Source organism: Passer domesticus, chromosome 16 (genome assembly GCF_036417665.1).
Source record: "Passer domesticus isolate bPasDom1 chromosome 16, bPasDom1.hap1, whole genome shotgun sequence".
In the NCBI taxonomy this organism is placed as follows: Eukaryota; Metazoa; Chordata; class Aves; order Passeriformes; family Passeridae; genus Passer; species Passer domesticus.
Window position 1 is genome coordinate 10,505,711 of NC_087489.1, and position 10,363 is coordinate 10,516,073.

The following is a 10,363-nucleotide window of genomic DNA, read 5'->3' on the forward strand; positions in this document are numbered from 1 at the left end:
GCAGCTGCCACCCAGTTTGATGATGTCTTTGTTCTCTGCTGCACATTCCCAGCACCTTGGAAGGCAAGAGCTGTACACCCAGGGCATTTGCAGCCCAGATGGGGCAGGTTGGAGAAGGTGAAGGAAAGCTCAGCCAGAGTGGAAAGGGCTCATCTGCTTTTCCTTCCAGCTGAGAGAAAATCCCCACACCTGGCTGCCCTTTTCCCAGCTGATGTGGTTTTGTGTCTTTTAGTAATGCAAATTCAAGGTAGCTTTTTCTGTGCACATTTCTGAGATGTGTGGGTGACCTGCAGGGTTAAAGCATCTCTCACTCACCTGCACCCTGTGTCACCCAGTGTGACCCCATGCAAATCCAGGGAGAAATGGCACAACCAGAGCCCACAAAGGTTGCCTTTGTTATTTAGTGCAATTTAAATGCTCATAACACCAGAAAACTACCGGTTTAGCTAAGCCTCTCCTTGTCTTGCTCTTACAGAGCCTTTCCACCTTTCCAAGGTGAGAGAAGCAGCCAGCAGCCTCCCTGCCCTGGTCCTGCAGGTAAGGATGCTCCATCCCTCGGGTGCTGCCCAGGGTCTGGGAGCCCTCCGAGCTTGTGGCTCCCAAACCCTGTCCCGGGCTGTGTCCCGTGCAGGCAGCTGCGGGCAGAGCTGTTCCGAAGCCATCGAGCAGCCTCTGGTGGAAGCTGCCTGCTATGTGCGTGCTGCACACAGCGTGTCCTGCCAGAGCCCGCTCGGGGTTCCTGGCGATGGGGCGGATCACCGAGGGAATATTTCCTTCTCTCACCCCAGCACCCGCCTGGTACCGTTGATCCACCTCATCTTTATATTTTTGTCTTTGTTTCTGTGGAGAAGCGTCTGCCCAGCGATGCTGTTCCCATGTGCTTGTTCCTGCTGCAAGAACTCTTTTGGGGTTGCTCTGATGGGATTTGGTGAAAAGTGTGTGTGAAGTGTCCCCAGTCTGCCGTGTGACGAGTGACAGGACCAGAGGGAACGGCTCCAAACTGGCAGAGGGTGGGATTAGATTAAATATCAGGGAGAAATCCTCCAGGTGCTGGCACATTGTCCCAGAGAAGCTGTTTGCCTGATCCCTCGTGTCTATGAGTTACTCTGATGAGGTGGGGATGGTTTTGTCAGCACCCTGAAGGGCTTGAACAGCATCCTCACCCGGGGCCTCCATCCACATCCAGGCCCAGGAGCCCATTCCAGCCCAGTCCTGTCCCAGGGATGCTGCAGGATGCCGGCCTCCAGCTCTGGCCGTGTCACTGTGAAATCACCTGGTGGCTTGGGCTCTGGGTGTGCCAGCATCTGATCTCCAGCTCTGCTCTGTGCTCCAGCAGCCCAGCCCATAGGGAACACCTCCCCTGGGTGTCCTTAGTGCCCTGTGCTGTCCCCTTCAATAGGAATAAATAATGTGTTTTCCTTCCTGAAACAGGGGTTTTTTTTTTCATTCTATTGATCCTGTGGAGTGAAGGATAAGCTGCATCCATAACAGATGTTAATTTTGTTGACCAGCTTTTCCTGAAAGCCTAACTTGCTCTTATCCTTTGCTTTTGTGGGGGGGATGAGTTCTCTCACCATTAGAGCAGTTTCCCCACTACATATCCAGAAAGCAGGCTGGAACCTACTGAACGTCCTTCTTGTCTTGTCCAGTGAAGGTGCCCTGTCATCCCCCTGGCTTTCCATTTGCAGCCACCTGTCTCAGCCTTGAGCAAATACCTTCACATTGCATCTGTGGATTTGTGTTTCTTTTCTTATTTTTTTCCTTCTATAAAATGGACTTGAATTTCTTTTTTTCAATTCCCTAGATTAAAGAAATCCCTTCCTGCCCACATCTTTTGGCTCTTCAGCCAGGAAGCAGACAAGCCTTGCTTTCTGTGAGCAATCTGTGTGATCATCAGTAGACACCTGCAAGACAAGAGGAGGTAACATGGAGATGATTCCCAGAAATGTCCATTCTGCCTTCTTGTGCACCAGCAAAACACTTCCAGACAGCTGCTCTGCCTCAAGCCTCCCCAGACCCACAAGCAGCTCCCTTAAACCCTTCTTTGGGTGTTTCTCTCCTTGATGCTCCAGGCAGAGCTGCCCTGGAACTGCTGGAGGCAGGTGTGGGATGGTGCCCGTGCCCCAGGTCCCTCCCAGTGTCACTGCTCAGAGGTCTGGCTGCTGCAGGTGATCTCCCCAAGCCCCACACCTCCCAGGTACCCCACTGCCCCTCCCATGATGTCACCAGGCTGGTCTGAGCAGGGACCTCTCTTCCATGTGGTTGCCATTAATTCCACCACCGCAAGCATCAGCCTGAGGTGCCAGGCCACATCAAGCACTCGATCTCTAATTGTCATATCCGACAATAAAACAAAGGGTTCAAAAGGAAAGAGGGAATATTAAGGCCAAGAGCTTCCCTCTGCCCATTGCAGGTGGCTCATAAGAAGGCTTGGATGGAAAACACCCCCTTAACTTTGTGCTGTGTTGCAGAGGAATGAGTCAGGAATTTCATGCACGTAGAGCAATCACCAAACAGCCCCTACAGGTCTGCCCAGGACCACGGCTTGCTGAGCAGCTGCTTGTTTACCTGCCACCCATTTCCATGGAATGGGTGTGCAGCCACATTCCTGGGAGCCCCAGCTGCCCCCACCTGCCCGACCTGTCCGGGAGCGGGAGCAAAGCCCGAAGCCACCGTTTGAGAGATGTGATTGCCACAGGGAAAACAGTGCCAAGGATGCTCAGTGCTCTGCTGGGATGGCTGAGGAGCCAGCTCAGCAGCTGGGGTGTGAGGCAGCCTGGCAGCATCGCTGCTGGTGGATGGAGGAGACTTCAGGGCAGCAGAGGGTCCGAGCTGCTGGCTGGGCACCGAGCCCTGGGGATGCTGGCATGGCATCGCTCAGAGGAGGAGCAGCTCAGCCTCAGTGCTCCAAACCCCTTCCACAGGAGCTGTCCCTATCTCTGGAAATGTCGCAGGGAAGCCTCCCTGCTCGGGTTACGTGTCCTATTAAGCAAGAGGGACGCGTCCCTCCCGAGCCGGAGCGGCGCTCGGCGGTGGCTGTGCCAGCTCAGCAGGGCCCCGCTCGCAGGGCGGCTTTTGGCAGAGCAGGATGTGCTGCCCGGGTCCCACACACGTGGGCAACAAGTTTCTGTTCCTTTTTATCACTGCCCGGCTGATGGGGAGCGAGGGCATCTCCTGCTTTTTCCTGGCGCTGCTGCTGTCTGCAGCACTGCGGGGCAAGGCTGTCCCTGCCCAGCCTGGGCAGGGGAATCCGTGCCAGCATTTCCCCCAGGGGATGCTGAAGTAGCTGTACTTCAAAGGCTCGGGAAGTGTCCATTTTGCCCTCGGCTCCACCAGCCCACGGTTTAGGGTGAAAGCTGCTTGTGTCAGCAGCTGGAGCTGGGAGGAATCCCGGGCTGAGCTAGGGTTGGCCAGGATCAGAGCCCAAGTCACCCAACCCTTCCTCACTTGTCCCTAAAGCATCCCCAGCCACTGCAAAGGGCCCCCAGAAGAAAATCCAGGATGATCATGGGCTTTCATCCTGCATTTGAGGCAGCCATTTGTGTCAATTTGGGCACATCCCTTTCCCTCTCCCCAGTGTTGGGGCTGGGGTTTGTTCTGTGCCCTGGGCTGTGCCACTCTAGTTTAGTCGGATGCTGCTGCTGCTGTCACATTTCTTTTTTTTTTTTCCTCTTCTCAAAAGATGCCAAGTTGTATAAAACTTGTACAAAAAGAACTTCCCATCTTAATGCTGGATGAATTATTTAAAAGGGTCTGTTTGCTAATGTGATTGACTTCAACCAACAGCGCAGGCTGAGCTGTAATTATGGGAAAACAATCAAATCTCTATCTGGGTTCACACCATACTGGTCTTGCCACTTTTTGTGTTACAGCAGAACCTGTTGGGCAGCTTTAGCCAAGCTGAGCCTCCTTTCTGCTGCTGGGGCAAAGAAACGCAAACCAGTAGAACCAGTCTGGCTGCAAGGAAAAATTAGGGCTTATTGTCTGTGCAAGTTCACCCACACTGCTCACTCCTGTCTGCCGTGTCCCAGATGACCGACTCCTGATCGCGACCTAAACCCAGCTCCAGGAGCCGAGGAACAGACACAGGCACAGTGCTCCGACGTGAGTATTGTGGTTTTTATCTGTCCCCCAGCATCCTGGGCAGTGCTGTGTAGCTGGGAAGGGAGCTGGCGTGAGCCACGCATGGAGAGCTGCCCAAAATTCTCTCAGCAGAGCGCCGGCAGAGCTGTCACTGCGTGCCGGCACACGGGGCCTGGTCCAGCTCCCATCTGATGGGCAGAGGTTGGTGTGTCATGGGTTTGCTTGCTTTTCTGTCCCCTCTCAGGGCTCGAGGAGGAAATTTGGATTGGTGCAGCAGCTGGGGAGTCGGTGGTTTGTGGCAGTGGCAGCTCTGAGGGGTTGGTGGGGAGCAGACCTGAGCCCTCCCGGGCTGTGCCACGCTGCCCAGCCACGACCCCAGGGCTCTCCTCTTAAAAATTTATCCTCTGTTGTTTTCCACCTGAGCCTGAAAGGTAATGGGATATCTCTGTGATCCTAAATGCTGAGAAATAGCAACCAGCTCCGCTCAGATGGAGTGAAATAGCTGTGGAGGGTCAGAGCAATTGGTGGGTGTCAGGGTTTGTGGGGGTACCAGGGAGCCCCAGCCATGTCTGCATCTGGCAAGGGGGGACCAGAGGCAGGAACAGAAGAGTTTTCTGAGCAAATATCCAGCAGTGTGACAGGCATGGGGGAGCAGGGCTGTGACCATATGGGATGGACTGCGGGACTGTGAGGGACCCAGGACGTGCCCATCCCGGGCAGGCAGCACCTGGGTGTCAGTGCTGGGGGGACATCACCCCCTTCCACACCTGATCCACCTTCCAGGCAGCATCTCAGGCAGCCCTGCCCAGCACCAAGCCATGCACATGCTGGGCAGTAAATATTTTAAATGGAGTTGGGGTCTCCCTTCCCACCCCATTTCACAGCTGGAACTCATCTCTGCTGCCAAAGCTGAGAACAAATTTGCTGCTTTTTCCCTCAGTGTTGTGGTGCCCCCTGCTAGCTGGGCAAGGTGGCCATCTGTCCCTTGTGGGACATGCTGGCAGTGCCCTCCTGGGCTGTCCAGATTTGTTCCTTCAGGCAGCACAAACTCAGGCTGCAGCTCGCTGGGCTCCCAGCAGCCCCGGGCAGGAGGGCTGGCATCCTCCTTCCCTATTCCCAATCCAGGAGGAAGGAAGTGGTGGTGGGAAAGCTGCAGGGGAGGGGCTGTGCCCACACACACTGCCTCCCTGCACGGGGGTTTGCTGCTGTGGGCTGAGCTGTCCCCACTGCTCCTTATCTGACAGTGCCACGATGGGCCATGTCCTGAGAGAGCTTTCAGAGGAGATGAGCACAGATCCTCCCCTGCAGGATGCAGGACACTGATGCATTGATGCAAAACCTAGCCTAGGTAGCCATGTGTCCTCAACAGCTGCATTTTTGACATGCAGAGGTGCCTCAGTCTGTGAAAATGCCCAGCTCTGTCTGTCCCAGCTGCTGGACAGCACAACTCGGGGCTGAGTTACTAAGACTCATCCTTGGTGCTGCAGCAGGGCTAATCACCCAGGAGGGGCTTGCAGGGCTAGGTCTTCCTAGCACATTTCTCCTTTTTTAAATGGTGCTGAAGAGAAAAGCTGATCTTCCCCAAGACTTCTCCATCTAGGGATATCCAGGGATGTCTCCACAGCCAGGGGAGAGAGCTGTGTTTTTCCCTTTGCGTGGCCATTACCTTGGCTCAGGATGCCCAAGCACCCTCACACAGCAGGAGCAGAGGTGCCAGTGTGTGGAAGGGTGGTTGGGAGGAATCTTTGTGCCCGTTCTCCCACACAGGACCTGCTTTCCCATGCAGGACCAGGAATGGTGAATTCCCCATGTCAGAGAGAGTGGGCCCTGAGCCATGCTGCTCTGGCCATGCAGGAGAAGACAGTGGGACCAAGAAGCTCCCTGGGCACCATGAGCAGCGTAACAGGATCACAAGCAGAGGTGGGGAGATATCCACCATCCAGCAGAGATTCCCAGGGTATTTCCCTGCCACTTTGCCCAGCTCTGGAGCTGGGGGTGGCAGTGGAAATGTTTTGGATGGGCAGTGACCACGTGCCTCCAATCCCAACAGGGCCTTGAGCTACTCCTGAGCCTCACCACTTCTCAATTAAAGCACCCAAAATACGAGATAATGCCTCATTAGCCACTTCCCAGGGCATTTTGAGGTGTTAATTGAGGAATGCTTATAGAACCTGTGGTTACCCCGAGATGCACAGGCAGATAAGTGAATACTTTTAATCATCTTCTGAATCCTCCTGTGGGCAGACAGGCCTGCCCACAGATCTGCCCAAAGCCCACCACGCTCTGGGGAGCATCATGGCACACCTGGTGGCTCCAAATGCCATTTGTCCTCAAGAGGGGAGCAGAACAAATATTTACTGTTAAATCTCAGCAAAGCAGCAGGAGCTGGGGAGCAGGAGGACAAAACCTCCCTCTGAGATGGGGCCAGGGCAAGGAGAGACCCCCAGACTGCTCACCCTGCTGTGTGAAAGCCAGTCAGATTCCTGGCTGTGTTCAGGTATTGCAGAGGACCAACAGCTCTGGTTTTAGTGATCCTGCAAGCCCAGGGCAGCCAAGATTCTGCTGGGAGGAGAGATGTCCCTATTGCAAGGAATAACAAATACTCTTGAGGGGAATAAGGGAATAATTCTGCTAATTTCTTAGCAGAAATGAGGTGATGGAAGAAAACTCAGACTGGGGGGTTGGTGATTGCCACAGCAGCTGGAAAAGCAGAGGCTGCCTCCACAGGGCCAGGGTGGTGGGGGAGAAATCGAGCTGCTGAGTTTGTGATCAGCAGGGCTGTGCTGTATTATGGCAACACAGACTTTCTGGGGTAGAAGTAAATCAGAGTTCCAGAGTGTGCAGGTTGGGACTTGAGGCTGGAGCAGCATCTTGGAGGGTTTGCTCCAGCTCAGCTCTCCCTGCACAGTGCAGTGAGCAGGGGCAGCATCTCCCTGGTGCTGCTGGTCCTGCTGGGCTGGTCCGGGGGGCTGTGCCCTGCACCAGTCCCCACTAACCCACAGGGCCATTGGGCAGGTCCCAGCCGTGCTGCAGCTCCCCACCAGCCCCCTGGGACCCCCGTGCTGCGCCCAGCAGAGGCAGCTCTGCCCTGGGGCTCCCTGCAAACCGGCCCCTGGGCTGGTGGAGCAGCACGGGGCAGCTGCTCTGCTCTGGGGAGGATTTTCAGGTTGTGCGAGGCAGAGGAAGGCAGCAAATCCTCCCCCCTGGAGAGGCAGGAGCCAAGGCTGCTGCTCCTGTCTCTCTTGTTGGGAGGGAATTTTGCAATCTGGCAGCCCACGTGCAGCACCCAGAGCAAAGCCAGCACGGTGGAGTGCAGGCACTGGGCTCCATTTTAGGGCAGTCTGTGCCATGTTAAGTCATGCAAATAAATAAATAGCCAGGAAAAAATAAATAATAATCCTTCAATGTACCAAAAAAGCCCTCTTCAAGCTGCCAAGTGAAGTACATCAGCAAAAAGCATTAGCTCCATACTGGCCTGTGAAATACTCCTGGACTGCAGATTTTCCATGAGTGATCAGGCAGTTTTTCTGAGTACAAACTTGTTTTATAATTCTAAAATTAAACCAGGAACACAGTAGTGTAGCCAAGGAAAGAAAGTCTGGCTGGTAAAAGCAGCTCTGCCCAGAGAAAGGTGTGTGACATCAATCCAGCCTGGAGCTGAGCAGCTCCAGCACTGCTGATGGGGAAATATCTGGTGGTAAATCCATTAAGCTTCACTGATCCCCTAGTATCAGAATCTCACTGTCCTGCCTTTTTCTTTTCTGCCTTTTTTATTTTAATGACTTAAGCTCGTTTAGCTAATGAGCTGCTTTATCCCCCTGAGAGGAGACAGGGCTCAGGGTGGGATGTCACACTGTGAGTGTGACAGGCCATGCTGGGGATGGCATTGAGAGGCCAGGAACTCCCTGGGGACCAAGGAATAGGGGCTGGCTGTGCTGTCAGAGCCAGCTGTCCAAGCCCATCCTTTCCCAGCTCCTCAGATGGGACACAAAATAACCTCCCTGTGCTTTTCCTTTCCCCAGCCACACCAGGAGCACCCTGCCCAAGGAGTGATGCCACTGGTACCCAGGAGATGCTGGAGGCTGCTCCAGCCCCGTGCATGAGAGCAGACACCCCAGGGACCCTGTGCCCCAAACTGGAGCCTTGTCCCAGCCTGAGCTGAGCGTCCAGGGATGCAGAGAGCAGGTGAGCACAGCCAGAGCAGGTAACAACATCTCCCCCCAGGTCTTGGGCTTCCCAAACCCTCCATTTCGGGTTGGATCAGGAGTTTGCCTTTGGTCCCTGACACTGGGGCTCTGTTTGCAGAGGGCACCTGTCACTTTGAAATACTCCCAGCCCTGCTGGGATGCCAAAGGGCTGCTCCAGCCCTGCCACAGGGCCACATCCAGCACCACAGGCTCTATATCACAGTGACAGCTCTGCAGAGGGCTCTAAATGAAATCCCTGTCTCAGGGAGCCAGCTCCACACTCAGGGACTCTGTGGTCTGGGCTTCAGCAGTAAATCTCCCTCAATAAATCCTCCAGAGCAGGGCAGAGGAGCAGTGAGCTGCAGTTTCACACCTTCACCCATCCACAGTGTGAGAGGGAGCAAAGCTGGGCCCCTCAGGGAGCCTGGGCTGTCAGTGGGGCTGTTCTGCTGCAGAAAAAGGCTGAATCCTGGGAAAAGGACACATGGGGAGCCATGTTCATGAAATATCTCTGTCACCATGTGTGTGCATTGAGGAGAGCCAAGGTTTGCCACAGAGTGGCTGTTCCATCTGCAGGCAGAGATGGGTCCTGGCATCTCAAAAAGCACCAAAACTGGCAGCTTTTCCCTGATTGGATCAGCAGCAGGTCCCCACTCACCTGAGGGCTCCAAGGAAAAGAAAATCAGGAGTGAACCCCAACCCTGGTGGCACCACAGCCTCAGCTGTGCATGGAAGGTGAAGCTGCTGCCCACAGCCCAGCCCCAAATCCTGATTTGCCTGCAGCACTGAGTCACAGTTGCAGGGATGCAGATCCAGCACGGACACCTGGGCTGCCCCCACACCTCCCACCTCCCACCACAAGCCAGCCCAGCCCTGCCTCCCTGAGCAGAGGGCTGGCACCAGTCCCAGCCAGGGTGTCACCTTCCTGGGGTGCCTGAGCTGAATCCCTGTGCCTCAAAAGGCTGGGCTCAGCCTGCAGAGACACCAGCCTTGGGGAAAGGGCTGAACCCTTTGGTACAAGGTGGGCAGGACCTGATCCAGCAGCAGCAAGAGCAGCAGGAGCACACACAGCCACCACCTCCTCCCAGCTGCAATCCCTTCCCAGTTTACAGCACTGGGGAATGCAATGGGAATTAGTGCCTGGGTGCTTCAGAGCCCTCCCAGCTGGCACTTGGGGTGTCAGTCCTGTGATGGCAGTGCTTGATCTCACAAGCTCCCTTCAGCCCTGGGGAGGTGCTTTGCCCAGGGCAGACCCTAATTTAGACTCAGCGATCCTGGCAAGTGCATCCCATTAATATCAGAAGGGTTTTTTCTGTTTTGCAGTAGAGCTGCACGTTGTTTCCCCTAGCTGGCTCTTCATCTGTGGCTCTTGGGGCAGAGATCACTTCCCAATCCCATTCCACAGCGGCAGACCCCGAGCTGGACGAGCCACACCGTGCTTTCACTTGCTGGGTTAGATCACCCAGCCCTGGCAGCGGGTGTGTTATTCCCAGGGAAGCAGGAGTAATGACTATTTTTAGTTATTTCCCCAGAGAATAAGACCTCTGCTCAGTTTGCATCAGCTCTGCTCCAGAGCCAGGCAGTGGCTGGGGATGGTTCGTGTTCAGGCAGTGCTCTGCCGCGCCGAGCGTGCCGCGCTCGCTGCTTCTGCTTGCTGGCGCGTGCCTCATTTCTTTTGAAAATCAGATGCTTTAGGGGAAACTTTCTTCTTCCAGCTCTGCGTGCCCACATCTTGCATATGCAGGCGATCTGGCACATCCCTGCTCCCCAAGCAGATAAAGGCACGGGGCGGGAGCCGGGCTGGGAGAGCGCTGGAAGCCAGCACAAACCTTCCCGTGGGGCTACAGAGCCCAGCCCCAGCCCACTCTTCACTTTCCAGCTACAGAGGGGAGGTTTGCTCCCTGTGCATCTCTTTGTGGTTGAAGGCTGAGTGTCCAGGTGCTCTGTTTGGGTTGGAATTACTCGCCATGACTCATGATTTTGGGGGGAGAAGCTCCCATGAGGAGACGCTAAATGCCTTCATGTGGAAGCTCCTCTTTCCCAGTGTGGTTTTGGTGGTTCCAGAGGACCCCATGGATGTGCCCATGACAGCT

At 55.1% G+C, this 10,363-nt stretch overlaps 1 long non-coding RNA gene across 1 annotated transcript; it reads left to right on the forward strand.

Moving 5' to 3' along the window:
* Positions 1 to 471: 471 nt before the first annotated feature.
* LOC135281884 (uncharacterized) lies at positions 472 to 4,036 on the forward strand. Its single transcript, XR_010348323.1, has 3 exons — positions 472 to 537; positions 1,805 to 1,921; positions 3,873 to 4,036. It is a non-coding gene; the product is annotated as an uncharacterized LOC135281884 (long non-coding RNA).
* Positions 4,037 to 10,363: the final 6,327 nt, after the last annotated feature.